General features: G+C 37.8%; 1 protein-coding gene across 3 annotated transcripts in view; it reads left to right on the plus strand.

The window, feature by feature from the left end:
- The first annotated feature begins 358 nt into the window (after positions 1-358).
- The window catches only part of LOC306843921 (TGF-beta-activated kinase 1 and MAP3K7-binding protein 2-like), a 30,323-nt gene continuing 11,222 nt past the window's right edge, over positions 359-19,459 (plus strand). For all 3 annotated transcript variants that reach the window (XR_013781877.1, XM_079375644.1, XM_079375643.1), the window contains exon 1: positions 359-561. The gene's annotated coding sequence lies outside the window, so the exon portion shown is untranslated. The remainder of the gene's footprint in view (positions 562-19,459) is intronic.

The following is a 19,459-nucleotide window of genomic DNA, read 5'->3' on the forward strand; positions in this document are numbered from 1 at the left end:
CTTTGAATATAAGAATTGAAAAACATTTTATCATTATCTTATATATTTAATAACTTGAGAGTGCTAAAGGTTTGCTTTCAGAGGAGACAGTCTCTGAACTATTTCAGATAGAAATAATTCAATGCAATTTTATCCGTGGTTCGTTCAAAGCCTCATTTTATGGTATTATGCTGCTAAATGACAAAACAAGAGCGTGGCTGTAGATCATAACTCTTCACTCTTTCCTAGTTTAAGCACGCGCTCATTAATATTCAGCTTCGGTGTGGGCGTGCTCTAATCAGCACGACCTAATTAATATTCATGAGCTGGGACTTTTCCTTAGTGCGATTCGCAAGTTCCCGTTCCTCGCGACGCCCGAGAAGTCTCGCGAGAGGCGCTCACTTGCACGGCCGCCATATTGTGTGACACTATTTTGATTCTTATCTGTTGGAAGTGAGAAAGGAAGAGAGAAAACAAGGGGAGCCGAGGGGGAAACGCAGAAGAGCTGTCAGAAGAGAGCGGCGCGGGATTCGCGAGCGGAGTTGGGCCTGGTTCTGTCCGCGGATCCGCGGCGCTGACACGGTGAGAAAAGCGCTTCAGATCAGGCCTTCCGAGAGCGCGACGCCGGGGCTTCTGCTGCTTCTGCTCGTCGCACGCGGTGAAAAAGCAGTAACGCGTCCCCCGCGCGTCGCGCTCCCGCATCCAGTGTCTCCGGTCGCGTCGGTGCGCTCGCGATGTTTCTTCGACGCTGAGCGTCTGGTCGACGCGGCCCTCTCCGTCAGTTTCGGAGCGAGGCGGTGTTTCTCTGAACGCTTCGCGGTCGCTGGAGGTTCATAAAGGAAAGAAAGGTATGGTGTTATCAGGCCTCTAAACCTCTGATGAAAACAAACCAAGAGGCTTTCATCCAAACCCATTAGACTCGTGGAGGAGAGCAGCTCGTGTTTCTGACTGGTTTATGCAGTTATTTACAGAATGGCATGTAATGGCCTGCTAGATTTGCCCGAAGCTGTGTTCACAACAGAGCCTGAGAACATCCCATAATGCACCTCACTTTTCAAGCAACGCAGACAAATCTCGTAGTTTGAGCTCCTCGGTGTTGAGAAACAGCAGTAAGTGTGTGTTAATGAGTACAAAACACAATCAGTCTAAACCCTGCAGTCAACATGTGGCCTGGTGTGATTTATTAACCTGAAAAGACTTCAGAGTGAAATAAAAGACAGTTTTATGAGTGAAAGCAGACACGGGCACGTGATTCAGGAAGTGTTTGCGGGTTGCTTTCAGTCTGTAATCTGTATTATAGACCAGCCAGACTAAACCAACACCTCAGCTGACAAATAACATTGTATTAAAATCATAAAAACAGATTCATATTGAATAGCTTTGTGTCAGTCTGTAACCTCAGGGAACATGGGTTACATTTGGACTGAGTTTGAATTAAAATACAAATGAAGTAAGTAGTGTTATTCTAACAAAGTAATATTCAAAATCACCTTATTATTTCTCTCAGATTTCAGAAGCAGGCAAAGAAAAAGCATTAAATATAAACCTCGCTCTCTCGGCTGCTTCAGAAACATTCCCTTCATATTATTGATACTAAAATTAATATAGCAAAACTCTTGCTGAATTCAGTGAATATTCAGATGAAGTGCTTGATGACAGTTTGATCTTCCTGTACGGCATCTGTATGTGCGCTCCTCAGGCGATCAGCATTGATGTGTTGTCTCTGTGGCTTTATAGCAGCTCCTTCACCTTTATCATCTCATTTATATGCAGAGTACTGCCATATTTCACTTCTACTGTTCTCTTATTAATTTCAGGTGTGATGATAGTTTCTTCTGTGGTCAGTTTACCGGGAAGCACTGCCAGCTACAGGTGCACTTCACAATAGCAGCGTGCCAAATACCCAATTCAGCAAAATTATGACATCGTACCATTTGAACTATATTATACGGGTATTTTTCCAGTACTGGTATACCACACATCCCTATTATAGACACACACTGCTCTCTTCTTCTTCTGTTGAAATGGGAAGATGCTGGGGCTTTATGTGCTGAACGACCATATCAGGGCTCTACATGTGCGACGATGAGAAACTATCTAGGACCCCCGGTGGACTGACCCCTGACCCGATCAGCGTATCTGTGTTTGTGCCGAGGGAGCTTCAAAGGTATCTAACGTACTTGCGTGTTTTTGCAGCGTTGAGTAATGCATCACAGACGTATTCTCTCATTATAACCCAGAAAAGCGTAGATGGAGTGTAAATAAGAGATTCATTGTGCAGCGTAAGGATCGGTGAATATAATGCAGTGTTGTGAGATCGGATGAACTAAGACGAGCCACAGCTTTTAATGATTATTAAGGGAGTTTGCAAATGTGATATTAATTAATGAACTGTTGTATTAAATCCGTAAGTTAATACTAATTGACTTATATTGTCTGCCTACAACACTATTGCATTATTTTGCTCTATTTCATCAACGAAATGTAGTACAAATTTATTTCTTAAATACTGATTTAATTTGCTTGGTATCTTATTCTACTTGTTTTTATTCTGTTGTTTTAATTAGAAATGATAAAAAGCTTATAAATATATTTTTTTGAATTTGAAATAAAAGATGACTTAATAAAGTTAGAAAAATGCCACTACAAAGGTAAAAATAATCACCTATAATCAGTCAAATATCACCTCGTAATCAGACTTTTTGATTATTTCTTTGAAGGTGCTCCTAAATTTGTTAAATCCTAAAAAGAAAACGAAGCGTAGAGCCCTACATATACTATAAAGTATTGTATATACATATACTATATTGTACTATATCTAAGTATTGTATATACTATACAGTATCTTTGTGTTTTATATGAAGTGGGCTAAATGTTCAGTGTTCACGAAGCACACCACGGGTGAATGAAGCTTGCACAGTAGGGCTGTATGATTTGAGGGGAAATCTATTTATTAATTTTTTTTCTAAAAAGATTGCTGTTGTTATAGTTGACAGTAGCCAACTGAAATAAATAATACTGTGGAAGTCAATGGCCCCACACGAAACAAACACAATATATAATAAAACAGGGTTGCTGTGCTTGTTTGTAGGGATGCACTAGGTGGCCAAAATGTTATTATATATAAATATGGCTATAAAGTAGCAGTAGCAGTAGTAATAGTAAGAGGGCTGAACGCTCAGGATTTGGATGGTTCAGATTTTTGTTTACCAGGTACATCACACCAACCCTTTACCATTTCACAATTCTGGATCCCAATTCTTATAGCACAACAAAACCACTAGCTTAAAGGGATAGTTCACCCAAAAATGAAAATGAGTACAAGATTGGCTAGGCATGTCTAACTGTAATGTGCAGCTTGCGGTCTCTCAAGCAGGCCCGGTGAGAAGCGGTCGAGCGTATGGCACAGGCGTAACCAAAGACCCGGGAGAGAGGGACCAACATGGCTGCACAGAGGAGAAAGCAAAACAAAATACCGGTCACAAACTAATTTAAACATCCCGGGTATCGACATGAATCCACCATTTTAATCAAAACCGATACATTGAGTTGTTTGCTTGGTTTCCCTGTGCTGTCCACACAGCTTGGTTCTCGCGAGACTGCGGTCTTCTCCCCGGGTCTTTGGTTACGCCTGTGCCATACGCTCGACCGCTTCTCATGACCGGGCCTGCTTGAGAGACCGCAAGCTGCACATGACAGTTTATAAAGGTTTAAGAATCATCTTTTTTCTTAAACTAACACATCGTTTCGCTTCAGAAGGCCTTTATTAACACCCTGGAGCTGTGTGGAGTAGTTTTATGATGGTTGGATACTTTTTTTTATAATTCAGAAACAGGGGCACCATTCACTGCAATTATACAGATTGGAACAGACAGGACAATATTGAATATAACTCCGAATGTGTTCATCTGAAAGAGCTTGGATGCCTTGAGGGTGAGTAAATCTTGGACTCATTTTCATTTTTGGGTGAATTATCCCTTTAAATAATACTGTGTTCAAACATAATTAAAGAGTTGTGAAAAGTCAGAAATGACAAGAAATACCACAAATAGACAATGTAACAAATGTACAACTAAAGAGGGCTTTAAGTTTTTCAGATAGCTCGAACAATACTATTTAATTAAGACACACTATTGAACACGCGTCTTTTTTCGCGCTGAGCATTCGGGCGTTTTTTCCTCGGCGCCGAGAGTTGAAGAATGTTCAACTTTGGCTCATCATATCTTTCAGTCAAGAATAGTGAGGGATTTTTCTCTGTGTTTTGTTGTTTTGTTAACGTTAAATGAATAGTTCCCCCAAAAATAAATATTCTGTCATCTGTCTGTCAATTCTGTCATAATGTTGTATTTTTATACCATCATTTACTCAAAAGTAGTTTTAAACCTGAATGAGTTTCTTTCTTCTGCTGAACATAAATGCTATTTTGAAGAAGATGGAAAACCAAACAGTTGCTGGTCCTCAGTGACTTCCATAGGATTGTTCTTTCCTATCAAAGCCAATGTGGACCAGCAACGGTTTGGTTACCCTCATTCTTCAAAAAATCTTCTTTTGGGTTCAGCACAAGAAATTAATAGAGGAAAATTACATTGTAGGGTGAACTATCCCTTTAATGACAGTCGACAGCATGTTTAGTGTCCTGTCCCTTTAAGAGCTGCACGCATCTAATATACAGGCACGCATCTGCTTCTCTCTTAACTATTTACTTTCATTTTAGAGATAACCAACTGAGTCTGTATGTAAACCTTGTGTGTTTGGACAGTATTAGCGCAAAAGATAAGTTAGTTGAGTAATCAGGCGCTGTTAGACAGGTGTTTAGTGTGTGCTTCAGGTGTATGCGCTCAGATAAAGCGCACGTCAGACCAGCGCCTGAATTAAACACTGTCCTGTCAGAGTAACTCTACTGCTGTATGTGGTGTTGTACAGTATATAGAGACGGAGACCAGAACTGTATTTGATATAATGTGTGCTGCAGCACGATACTACCATATTTACTCAAAAGCAGATCGTGGAGACATTTTTATCGTCCACGATCAATAATCGTCATATCGCACACCCCTATGTCCACATATTCATGTAATTACAGCGGCTGTAGCATTTCTGTCCTAAAGAAATGGCCAAATAAGTGTATGTTTGAATTAAATGGTGTGTGTTCAATATTAAAGAAGGAATAGTTCACGCAGTAATGTGTAAAAACAATCGCCCCTGCAGGCCTTTGCTATGCGTAATCCATATCATTTCTTGCTTTTGAACTAATTATTGCATCATTGCTATTTTAGTTTTATTTACATCATTGTATTTGAAGTTGTTTTAAAAGCTATTGTTCACTTCTATTTTTATTACCAAAAAAAAAATTATTGTAATTATAGGGTCCTATAAAATCCGTTTTATTATTTATTATTTATTTATTATTATTTTTTTCCATTTTTCTATACTCTGTTTTAATGGTTAAATTTTATTAATCAAAAAGCCTGTCTAATTAAGCTTTACAGATTTATCTTCACCAAATTCTGTTTTGCATTATTTTCTGCATTCCATTCCATTTTAATGGTTCCATTAAATTAATAACCAAAAGCATCTCCAATTAATTGATTTTATATATTTTTAAAGTTTTTTTTTTTTTTTTTTTTTACTGCACATTTACATTTTTCACCTAAATAAATTCTGGTAAATAATATTTCTGGTAAATCTTCCTTAAAGTGTTGTTTGATTGTTATTATTAGTGGACTAGAACATGTGGATGTTGTCATTCTCACACTATAATACTGCAACATGTGTAGAGCAAGTCTGTCATATTATAATCAGAACATCACTGTTAAATAATTAATGGAAACTGGCTGAGGTCTTCCGGATCCAATTACAAAGAGAATTGTTAACACGCTCCACAGCGCCACCCAGTGCATGTAGTTATAACTGCTTAGGATTGATCATGGATTCCCTGCTTTTACGGCCAGCAAATTAACACAGTCAAATTCAAATAGTGTTTTTGTTTGAATAATTACAGACCGAATATTCAAATGTTGGACTATTCGTGCACACCCCTACTTCATAGCATACAGAATATGTTTTATATATATATATATATATATATACATACAGTGATAAAGGCCATGTCGATTAGCATTGCATTATAAATATACTTATACAAATACCCACGATTGCTTGAAGGACACAGATAAACCATATATTTTGTGCTACAGGGATAACTGGATACGTTTTGTTCATATGAGGGATTAATGGAGCATGGTCAGTGCTATTACTTCTGCGATGCATGTGTGGCGTTTCTGCGCAAGAGCGCCCTCCGGCTTCCAGTATGAGTTAAACAGACATTACATTATGTGTGCACTCAGTAATGCGCACAACACCCTGTTTGGGGTAAAAATAGGAAAGATAATACTTTTCTCTAAAGAAACAGGATTCCCTGAATTGTCGTCATTGATCTAGTTATCGCAATACATGCCAGAAATGATCGTGATCTATTTTTAAGCCCATATTACCCATAATGGTAACTGGTTCTCGCCATGAATATAGCCATAGATGCTGGAATGGTGTTAAGAAGAAAATAAACACACAAAATCCTCACCATTTCCAAAGTTTCTGAAAGACGATAGTATCCTGTATTGATGATAGTCAGAGATATTGCCTGTAGCTGATGCCTTTGACGAAAACAAGACGATTATTATTATTGTCAGACTAGTAATACTATCTCATTAATATTAGGGCATTTTTACAGTGTTGCGTGTTATAACCAATCACAGGCGATTCTGTTGACTTCATGAGTGCAAGGGCCAATCAGAGGCGTTCAGATGAGTCCTTGCTGTTGAGGGAATTCTCTCATCATAAACAACACAGTGCAGATGTGTGTGCGACGCAAGTATACCAGATGTATTCATCATAGAGAGTAGATGGATTCACTGATTATAACGAGTGTTTTTTACTTTTAGTCATTTAGTAGATGCTTTTATCCAAAGCACCTTACAAATACATTTTTAATAATTTTTAGAGCGCATAAACTCGTGCTAGACTGAAGTCAGTGATGGGGTTCTTTGATAAGGTAAAGGTTCTTTGCTTGTTTTCTGTAGCTAAGGTTTGAATAACCGTCACATTAAACATTTTATGACATGACATCCATATGCTACTTGACTAAAAAGATATGTGTAGTTGATAGATTACAGTGACATTAGGCTGCTTTTAGCTAGGATGCACAATATTATCGGAATCGGACAATAATGGCTTTAAATGTAAATATCGGCACCAGCCTGATATGAAATATTATGCTGCTATGTCTTGTCGATAAGGGGAATACATGAGCTCACGGTCTCAGGCTGTGCTACTGATTAGATCACGTCAGCAGCATAGTTTTGTCTGAATGAATTAGATTCACAGTTTCGGGTCGCTGCATTTAATCTGCAAGCAGGTACAGAATGAGTTCAGTGTGTGGTAAACAGGTCCTAGCTAGGGTTGTAACGTATCATAATCGTCTCAGAAAATATCACGGTCGCACGGTATATATTAAACAATAATTCTCATCAGTAACACTGACTCTTAAAAGAATAAGAAGTTATTTGAGAGAACAAATCCTTTATTGCAACAAACTTGAAATCATTTTAATGAAAGTAAGCCTCCCTTCTGAGGAAAAAAATTAAAATACAAAATAAAGCCATAAGCCTTACGTATATCTATATCACACTTTAATATTTTAATGTTTTAAAATGTTATCAAATGAAAATGTAACAATACTGTGCTGCTCAACAGAGGTATTCTAAGTTAAAACATGATATTCCTTAAATAATGTTTAAATAAAAGTTATGACAGCAATCATAATATTCTTTATAATAATTCAAGTACATTGTACAATGCTAATTTATTTCTGTCAGGACTTCAAGTTAAATTGAAGGTTTATTTTGAGGGGTTGTATCAGATCTTTGAGTGTATTTGATGGTTTTTCTCAGATAAAGCTGGTTTTCTCAGAGCAGCTCTGCTGATGTTCATGTTTCTGTAGACGCTGGAAACACACTGAAAGTTGAGACCTTTGACACAACAGCAGCAGGCCAACATATAATGCTGTAATAGACAGTTTGTTTTGTTAAAATTGTGCAGCTGCAAAAGATAAGCAGCACACATTCAGCTCGCGTTAGAAGAAGCTGCATTTTCAAATAAGGTGTCTGTAGATCTAGCGTCTGGTGTTTCTGTGTCAATGCTTTATTAAACGTCCTGCTGGCAGCAGAGTAGCTGCTTCACTGTGTTTGTGCACCTGTTGAATGTGACAGCTGCTGCTTCATTATTATATATATATATATATCATTATTCATAATTTTAGCACAGCAAGTCGCTGAGGGATATATTGGCTGATATTTGGCATTTGTTAATTCCTGGCATCGGCCAATAAGTGCTCTAAAAAGGCAAACGCTGTAACCTTTAGCATTTGTAAATGCTGACATAATTTTAATTGTCAGGTAAACTTCCTTTAATCATGGCAAACTTAACTGTGATCATGATTGTTTTCTAAGTAGAGAAGAGGTCTTTGAAAGTGAACTGTAATCAGCAAAGATGCTGAAGCCTTCGTCTTCAAACAGAGCAATTCACAACACATGCTGGAGAAGGAACCTGAGCCGTTTACAGCACACGAAGCGTCTTGGGTCAGTGCTGTAGCATTGAGTCTCTCTCCTATGTTTATGTCTCCGTTGACATGTTCTTACAGTTACATAGCTTTGTCTAGCCGAGCTCGCATGTGGAGTTATCAGAGCATCCACAGCTTGATTCTGTCTCGTGCTTCTTGTTCTTTGCGTACCAGGACAGAAAACCTCTCCAACATTGTGATTTGCTCCATTGTTTTGGCAGAGCATCTTTCAGTCGAAAGGGCTGTAGGACTGGGTAAAGAATACAGATTTCTCCATTTTTAATCCATTCTCATTTTATGAAACCATATTGATTCTTAAATCCCAAGAACTGATTAGTCTAGCCTGTTTTCAGTTAACGAAGGACACGTTGTAGTGCACCTCCCATCCAATAAATCGCAGTAAGCTTTATTGAAATATAATTATTATTATTATAGCAGTGCAAATGTATTATCAAATATGGTGTTAATCACACTAGTGCTTACTAACAGTGTTGTAATAAACTGTTGTTGTTATTTGAGAAGAACATTCTACTTCACAATAGTAATTTAGAAATTGTTATTCTAGTTTTATTAGTAATCATTTCTTTGCTATCAAACATTAAATCCATAAAGGGTTTTATTTAGGCAGGAAAACAGACCAACCTCTGTGCTTCTGGACAAGCAGAAAGGTCATCGTGGATTGCATGTGCCTTTATGAGAAATAACCGTACAGCCTGAACGTCACTGACTCAGTTCAGTCTCTGCTCGCGGACGCCACAGACAAGAATCAGCAGTCCTGCCTGGTGCAAAATGGTTATGACTTGTTTTCCCTGTAAACTCCAGAAGTGTGTTGAAGATTAGCTGATAGGCTGTGTTTTCTGATGAAGTGCTGAGTTTATTCAGCGTGCTGGAGCTGAAGGCAGGGCTCGCAACATGTCTGAATCCCTGGTAGCCCTTCAGGCAGGTGGGACTCAGATTTTGGTAGCCCGAAAATTAATTAACTAGCCCAAATAAAATAAAGACCATAAATGTCAATCAAAAACATTTTCAATACACAAATATCAACGAATATCAAGGAAAGAGTTTAATTTGACTATTTACAAGGTATCTGCAGAATTCTTAAGTGAAGTGAAGTGACATACGGCCAAGTATGGTGACCCATACTTGGAATTCGTAATTGCGCTGCTTTTAATCGGTCTGCTAAAGCCTTGAGCCTCGGATGTTAATTAATTAATTAATGCTCAATGCTGTCTTGAAGGGGCGGGCGACATGTCTTCATTTATGATATGAGCAGCTGTATTTCACAGTAACGATAGTTGTTTTATTTTATCTTATTAAAAATAGGAAATTTACAATGAAGCAAAGACACTAATTACATAAACAGTTCTTTCAAGTTTTGCTGGTACAGTAGATCCATTTAACAATAGCGTTGAAGTAAGAAATACTACAGACATCGAATGATCAAATGTAAAAAAATGACAACTGAGTAACACTTTATAAAAATCACAGTTAACATGGCACTTAAATCATTTGCAAACTAGTAGGCCAATTCAAAAACAGTTTAAACACATTTAGCATAAATATTAATTCATAGTTTATAAAATATGCTCTATGTTGTTAATACATGTTGTTCTTCGTTCATAGTCCCAGTAGTTAACATTATTACTGTTTAATTAGCCCACAGGCCTATGTAAAGAGTTAAATAACTCGTTAACCAAACCTAGGTCAGGGGGAATACTAGATTCAAATTAATATTAAGTGTTTCTGAAATGTTTAAAAATACATTAAACATCAATATGTATAAATTCACTTTACACAAACATTACTATGATCTAGAAACGGTCGGCTGACACACGGCTCCGGTATATTGACACGCATCAGATTTCTTTTGGAAACCGAGCTGTTCACATTCACTGAAGACATGACTGACTGTGTTTGTGTGTGTGTTCAACAAGACCGGCATTTTGAGAGAGAGAGAGAAATAATAATTCATATATAATAGCATTCAGGCTCAATAAGATGCAAAAGATAACTCAATTCAGGCATTTATGGTCATGTCACCCAGCCCTGTTAGTTTGCTTAACTAATTCACTTTGTACAATATACTATATCAAACACGCGCCTGCCTGAAATATTTCCAAATCTATTTGAATACTGGAATTGCAGAAGCTTTGAAGAGGACACAGGCTTGTGTTGAATATGTTTCTTAGGCTTTAGTCTTTATAATGCTTGTTCTGAATGAAATGAGCATCGCTTTCCAAACACTTGGCTTGTTTAATGAATACAGATACATGTTTTTGGTAAAGTGATCATTTTGTCAAAGGCAACTGACAACTTTTTTAATCATTTTAATCATCAAGTGGTCAGAGATCTTTGGTCAAAAGTGTCTAACTAAACTGTTTTGTTCACACTAGAACCGACCGTTCAAACTGCCATGTTTGATAGTTTTTCTCTTCATACTGCTGCGGATTAGCACATTCACATCGATTGATTCCCCACTCACGAGACTTTAGCAGTAGGCTAGATGTTTCTCTGTGGGTTACACACACACACACACACACACACACACACACACACACACACACACTCCAGCTTTGCCAACAGGACGGATGAACTGGCTGCCTGTGTCTCAAGCAGCCAAACGTTAGAGGAACTATATAAAAGTTGCATTGCTTGTGTTTTGCAGTTCTTTAGCTGTCTCCTCCCTCGTTCTTTTTCCAAAACAGATTGCACAACAGATGTATACAATAACTAAGCCAGTGAAATAGTCTCTGGGCTAATAGCTGAAATTGCTGTTGCACAGAAAACCCTGCCTTCCCAAAGTTACTTTACTGCGTAGGAGGTTAATCATAGTTTTTCAATAGAATCTAGCATTTAGGCTCAAATTTACATGAGCTAATATCCTGTGTCACTCACTTAGTAAGCTTACTAAAGACCAATAAACAATCAGTAATAAAATCATGAGAAAAGAACTAGTTACAAGCAATGGGACAAATACATGCATCAGAGTACAGACACAAATGAAATGCAGAGTGTAGTAGAAGTAGTGCTGTGTTCGCTGAAACTGGTGAGGTCCAAAGCGAGTCTTTCTGTGGTTTCAGTGTCACTTGTGTGCTTCACAGGTGCAAAACTGACTTTGCTTGTACCACTAACTTCGTTTTTAAGCGAAGGTTTGCCATTCCAGTGCATTTAGATGTTGCCCCATTACTACTACTAGATCTTGTTCGTAATCCATTATCTGTTGGAACTAGGGGTGTGCGATATGACGATTATTGATCGTGGACGATAAAAATGTCTCCACGATCTGCTTTTGAGTAAATATGGTAGTATCGTGCTGCAGCACACATTATATCAGCTGCAGTTCTGGTCTCCGTCTCTATATACTGTACAACACCACATACAGCAGTAGAGTTACTCTGACAGGACAGTGTTTAATTCAGGCGCTGGTCTGACGTGCGCTTTATCTGAGCGCATACACCTGAAGCACACACTAAACACCTGTCTAACAGCGCCTGATTACTCAGCTAACTTATCTTTTGCGCTAATACTGTCCAAACACACAAGGTTTACATACAGACTCAGTTGGTTATCTCTAAAATGAAAGTAAATAGTTAAGAGAGAAACAGATGCGTGTCTGTATATTAGATGCGTGCAGCTCTTAAAGGGACAGGACACTAAACATGCTGTCGACTGTCATTAAAGGGATAGTTCACCCTAAAATGTAATTTTCCTCTATTAATTTCTTGTGCTGAACCCAAAAGAAGATATTTTGAAGAATGAGGGTAACCAAACAGTTGCTGGTCTACATTGACTTTGATAGAAAGAAAAATCCTATGGAAGTCACTGAGGACCAGCAACTGTTTGGTTTTCCATCTTCTTCAAAATAGCATTTATGTTCAGCAGAAGAAAGAAACTCATTCAGGTTTAAAACTACTTTTGAGTAAATGATGATATAAAAATACAACATTATGACAGAATTGACAGACAGATGGCAGAATATTTATTTGTGGGGGAACTATTCATTTAACGTTAACAAAACAACAAAACACAGAGAAAAATCCCTCACTATTCTTGACTGAAAAACTATTACAGTTGCTTTAGGAATCAGTCTATCTAGTGTTTTATTTTATATTTGTTCATTCAGTTTCATTGAATGCTCTGCTAAATACACCTATTGTACCTGAAAATAAAGCACTGTTTGTTTTATTTGTATATTATGTGTATCTTTGTTCTTATTTTTTAATAAGAAAGATAGAATGATGACACAGATTTTTATCTTGGCCCACTTTGGCCTAAATATCTGCCATGTCTTTTTTGTTGTTTTTTGTTACCTTGAAAGGCTTTGTGTTTCTAGTTTGGCTGTAATGCTCAGACAGCTTGTAAAACCAAAACAGTAAAACCAACATGACAAAGAATCGTGATAAAATCGTGAATCGTGATATTTCTAAATAAAATCGTGATATGATATTTTTCCCATATCGCCCACCCCTAGTTGGAACATTTTTCCTGAGGTTAATATTAATTGTATAAAGCTCAAATTATTACAGCCCAGTCTTGAAATGGCCATAATTATGTGCTGAAACCTTTATATTGATGTATTTGGAAGATACTCAGAAATGTGCCAGTATAGCTTAGTAGTCTACACAATGCAAGACAGTCTTGTGGGTTTTTTTGTATTAACATTAGGCTAATAAATGTATAAAGTGCACCGAGTATAACTGGTGTGCTGATGACGGAGTGTTCCTCTGATAGCATTAGATGCTCGTCACATGTGGTGTATAATGAGCAAGTGTTGCGCTGGCCGTGTAGATGCAGCGTCATGTTAGACAACTTTATTTATTTATTAGTTTAACAGGGACAATGCAGTATAACATTGCTACAATTTCAAGCAGCCGATGCTTCTAGCCAAAGGCTAATTTACAGCCCCAGCCCCTGGTTAGGCTTTTTTAACAACAGCAAAACAATCACACAAAAACCCCCCAAAAAATAAAATAAAAAAATAAGCTGAGACTGTGTACGGCCATCGGTGTTCACAAACCTGCTTTTGTTTGAACCACTTTTTCAAATTTCTTTGAAAAATGTTCAACTCTGTTAGTATTTTCAGTTCAGCTGTCAGGCTGTTCCAAAGCAGTGCACCTTGAACTGTAAATGTGCAGATTTAGCTTTTCTCTTTGGTACTGTACAATTCTGATCAGTTGCACCTCTTGTAGTGATCCCCTTACTACTCTGTTTTGATATTAAATGGCATATCATTTCTGGAGCAAGATTATTTACACATTTTAATAAGAGACTATAACTATATTTTTGTAAAATATTACAGTGATGCCATCTATTCAGTTTCTTATCCAAATTTTTAGTGTTTGTTTGTATAGAGATCTAACAGGTTTGCTAGTCAGTTGAGAAACCTGACTCCAGACAGTCACACAATAAGAGAAATGCAAAAAGACCATTGCATGTATAACTTTGCTGCTTTTAGAGATGTTTCGGGTCTTATCATGTAAAAACAATGCAAAGTTGTTCTGATTGTTCTGCACAGCCTCTTTACGTGCATATCACATTTCTAATGAGAATCTAAAATAACACCTAAATATTTATAATTGTTAACTGTCTCTATTGCCTTTTGATCTTAATTATAAAACCACTCATTTCCTTCTTTCTAATTGAAAAACACATTGAGTTTTTGAACAGTTCAGTTGTTTTGCAGCCAATGTGACACGCAAGTAATTTCATTTGTTAATATATCTGCAGCCAAGCATGGAGTCTGTGCCGATACATAAATGACTGTCATCTGCATATAACTGACATTTAGTTTGCTTGCAACAATTTGGTAAATCATTGACATAAGGAAAACAACAATGGACCCAAAATTGACCCTTGAGGGAGACCAATCTCATTGTTTCGTAAAGCTGATCTTGAATCTCGAGATTCTAAATATGATCTAAACCAATTTATTGCCTGCTGAGAGAAGCTAAACAAATTTATGCAGGCATCGAATGCCTTTTTGAGATCTAAAAGCACTGTGCCTACTACATTGCCATTATCTAAAGCTCCCTTAATAAATTCTGTGAGAAAGCAGTTTGCCATTTCTGTCGAATACTTAGTGCGTTCACACCGGACGCGACTTGCGCGAATAAATCACGCTATTCGCGTGTAGTTGGACGTGTGAACATTTTGGGTTGACTCGCTTCATTCACGCGTGAAATTCACTGCACAACAGACGTGAATTCGCATCATGGGCGGGGCTTCTGCAGGCGGCACAGGTATGACCGCCACAGAGAGCATATGTATAGAATTTGGCAAATCATATCAGCCCTTTATGTGCTATGGAAACACTGGACGCGTGTATTTCAGCCGAGAATGTAGTTGCTTAAAACTCAAATCTGCGGTTTATTTATAAAAACAGCCCCTATTTGAAAATGTGCTTTGCCGATTTCGGAGCCGTGAGCTCCAGGCGATCACCGGGTGCTCGTGCTCATGTATCCCGCAGAGAGGAGCATAACCTCGGCTAGTCCTTCTGACATTTGCCGCTGGCTCTGATGTCTCTGTAGTGGATAAACAGAAGATATAATTTGTTTTGGTTAATCTAACAGGTAATCTTTGGTCTATGGTACAGCTCCGGGTATGCACATACAGGATGATGATTTAGTCCTCTCTTGTTGTTTTGATTTCTGCCTCGGCTCGTAATCACGTCACTACTAGAGCAAGCTCCTGATTGGTTAACGCGGCGCAAAATATCCGCCAAAGTTCAGATTTTTCAACTTGTACGTTAAACACTCGATACGCTCAATTCGTGCCGCGTCATTCGCGCGAATCACGCCGCAGGATGTCTATTCGCGTCTTTGCATTGACTTAACATGTAAATCACTGGCGCTTAACGCTTCATTCACGTCTGGTGTGAACACACCATGAGGCCTAAAACCAAACTGTTTAGAGTGAAGTAGATCATGTTTTTCTAAATAGTTAAGTGATTCAGCTACCAACATTTCCAAAATGTTAGAGATTGCAGGGAGTATAGAAGTTGGTTTATAATTCTGAACCTCATCAACTGATCCTGCCTTAAAAATTGGGGTTATAATAGAAGTTTTCCAATTTGAGGGGAATGTACTTTCTCTAATAGATACATTTATCAAATTTACCACTGGCTTTAGCAAACAAGCACTATATTTTTTTACAAACGCGGTATCCATTCTAAATATATCCTTAGCCCTTGAATTCGTCAGTTGAATAATAATTTGAAATATCTTATCTTCATCAACCTCAGTGATATAAAAGGATGAGGGTGTGTCATTTATTGCATTTTGAGGTAATTGTATAGGTTCAAAACATATAGCAAGCTCTTCCACAGACTGGATAAAATATCTATTAAATTAATTGGCAATTTCAGTGCTATCAGTACTTAGTCTTCCATTTATGTGCAGCTCCAACAATGGTTTTCTTTGTATGGCCTCTCGTTTAGAAAGTTTGATTTGATTGAGCGAATGTTTTGTTGCATCGCAAATAGGGCTGAGCGGTTCCTTGATTCGCGCCAAATCTCGATCACCTGTATTCAGTTCACTGACAAGCTACGCAGTATTGCTTTCATTATCTCTGATATATCGCTTTCGATAATGAACGCAATATTGCATAGCTTGTCAGTGAACTACGGCTCTGTGTGTTAAATGCCGCTCCATTTGAAAACAGGCGATGGAGATTTGGCGCTAATCAAGGAACCGGCTTTACTGACAAGATGCGCATGCAATATATATCACCCAGCAATAATCGCAAATCACTTTTACTTTTTTACGGTCTATAAAAATGTTGGAAATTATGTGAAGGTGAAAATAGTGTAATTGGTGCACATTGGATTCCCAAATTCACATTAATCTCAAAACACACGCAGAGTTAGTTTGTGAACTGAACCGCTCTGAGAAGCTGAAAACACAGATGATGAGCCACATTCAACAGCCTGTACACTTCTATAATCAGGGGTGCACATAAGTGGTACTCGGGTCCGCATGCGCGACCAAAATTAAAAATGCGCTGTGTAAATAAGTTCTGACAGCACATTTGCTTACCGACATGGAAGACAGCTGTTAATGCACTGTTACAATTTTAGATCGAACTGTACTGTAAAAGATTTCTATCCAAACTGAAAGCATAATCTAGGCTAGCCGCTGCAGTTTTCAAAGCAAAACTGTGACATTTCATTCAATTAATTGTGCTTCAATCAGCAGTGCTAAAACCAGAAGCACATATACTTACTTGCCTGCAACCCACCAAAATAAAAGCGTGCTGATTTTACGCTTGAAAAGGATAAATTCAAATAATAATAATAAAAATATTAACATTTTATTAAGTTTACTATAAAATAATTGTATTTGTATGTAATACTCCCTTTTTATTTTAAAATAAAATAGTATTAGCACACTTGATTATTTAGTTTATTATTTAAAAAATAAATAATTAAGTGCAATAATATTATCGCTATTTATTTATTTTTTGTAGTTATATTTTATGGGTCACACTCCATGCCGTGGCCCGTGTGAGGACCAAACCAAATCTCCAGGTACTCGTATGAGAACCAGGCTGAAAAACTTATGTGCACCCCTGTCTTTAATTCAATCACAGTCAAGAAAATATTAGTATGATTGAACTAAATTGCTTTGACAAAGCAATGGCAAAAAAATACAATGTGGTGATCTTTTTGTTATAAAAAGTGAAAAAAAAAAAAAAAAAATTCTGTTCTTTATAAAACCCACCACAGTATAGCTAATAAATAGGAACAATGTGTATAGACTAGGAAAATTAAATGTCATATTCGTCACTGGGTGACAATAAGAAATGACTGAATGCTATGCACTGAATGGAGTGGTATGATATAAACCAATCATGTCTCTTCATTATGTCATGTGACTTGGTTGCTACTGCTCTTTTGGTCTGCTTCAAGCGTGGAATTATATTTTAGCAGCTGCTGAAAACATTTTCTGCTACGAGTGTCTGCCCTAGAATCAGCAGAGATATTATCTGCTCTCACTTGGCCCGCCATACCGTGTCTGAATAATGAACTGTGTAACATTTTTTAAAACTTTTTTTGTGAATATGCATTTGTGTAGTTTTAATTAGATAATTCGATTGTAACGTTCAATACATGACCAGCCCAAAACAACAGCCTTGGCTTGGCCAAGTGAGTTTGGGGCGGGTTCGTCTGCTTGGACTGAGCAATAGAATACAGGGAATATGTTCAGAAAATCTCTTTGAAAACATTTATTTTAATGGCGTAGAAATTACACCTATATGTATATATATGTATATGTGTATATGTGTATATATAGGTGTGATTTCTACGCCATTAAAATAAATGTATACATACAACTTTGAGTAGCCTAACTTTTAAATGTCAATTTCGTGAGAAAGCACAAAATCCCATGAACAGCAATGTAAATTTAAAAAAACGATAATATGCATTCTTAAAGACGTATGTATCAGTGGGGATTTCTTTAAGACTGCAAGGGAAGCTCGGCTTCCCCTATAATGTCAAAAAAAATTGTCAAATATGTACTATTGTGTTAACATTTTATTGATTAAAAATGCGTTAGAACACGTTCATCTCAGAGACGAGTTTGTTCAGAATCATATTCCCGTAGCATCAGTGTATTTGCCTGTTGAAGCCCAGCGTCCATTGACTTCTATGGGGCTGCTTTGAACAGTTTTTTTCAGTGCTTCAAAACTAGACGCTCATTGGATAAATGCTTGCGATTATGTCCCGCCCCCGGACGCTCAGCGTCTCTGGGGGTGAATGGAGGAGTGGGCGGGGCTGGACTCCGGGCTTCTGCGTGATGATTGGAGGGTTTGTCGAAAGACTGCATCTCCTTTTGATTGACAGCGATTGTGCCCTATAAGAAGTCGCTGATGCTGAAGCTATTCAAGCCAGTGTTGCCAACTTAGCGACTTTTCAGACCACCCTAGCGACCTTTTTCCCCAAAAGCGACAAATCTAGCGACTTCTTTGACAAACCTTAGCGAGTCTCTGTGATCGCGAGGTGAGCGCGCACGCACCTCTTTCTCTGTTCAGTGAGCGGCTGAGAGGAGCAGCGCGTTCAGTTCAAATAGATATTATGTTGCTTCTCTAATTTTACATGCAAATATAGCCGAAATCACAGCACAGGAATTGTCTTGTCTTATCTTGTGTGTAATATTTGATTTCGTCAGACGACGGCTCGATTATAAATTAGGATTTTTGTGCAGACTAACTTCTTGGAAGGGAGAGCTGGTTATGTATTCTTAAAGGGCTGCGTTTCAGACACTATTTCATATTTATCCTGTTGACTGACAACATAAACAGTAAAATATATAAAGGAAAACCGTTTTATTGAGAATTTGGCTGCATTAAAATACAGTATGAGCACAGAGAGACAAACAAATGTAAAAGGCAATATGACGCGATGACGTCATGAATAAGCTAATTAGCGCATGACGTCATCTGTCGACATTTAGCGACTTTTCAAACTGGCTTTAGCTACTTTCCATCAAAAGAAGTTGGCAACACTGATTGGAGCTCAGTCTCATAGTGGACTTTGCAAGTGTAGTCAAAAGACAAACTGCTGCAACTATTTCTTGATATTTGCTTGCCGAAATTGCTGGCCAATTTTCAATATACATTTCACACAATTATACACCACATTCCTTGTTTCAGTTTAACCTAATTCCCACATTTCCTCCGTCGAGTTTAATGTTTTTTTACATCGTTTGTTCATTCATTCATTCATGCAGTAGGCCAGGCGGTGAACTAGCCAGCTAGCAAACTGCACACGATGGCAGATTTTACGTATAAATAAATGGACAATTTTTATGATGTAGGCCGAAAATGAGCTTCCCCTCTTTGAAAGACCAGCAGCCGCCACTGGTA

Source organism: Barbus barbus (genome assembly GCF_936440315.1).
Source record: "Barbus barbus genome assembly, chromosome: 24".
NCBI lineage: Eukaryota > Metazoa > Chordata > Actinopteri > Cypriniformes > Cyprinidae > Barbus > Barbus barbus.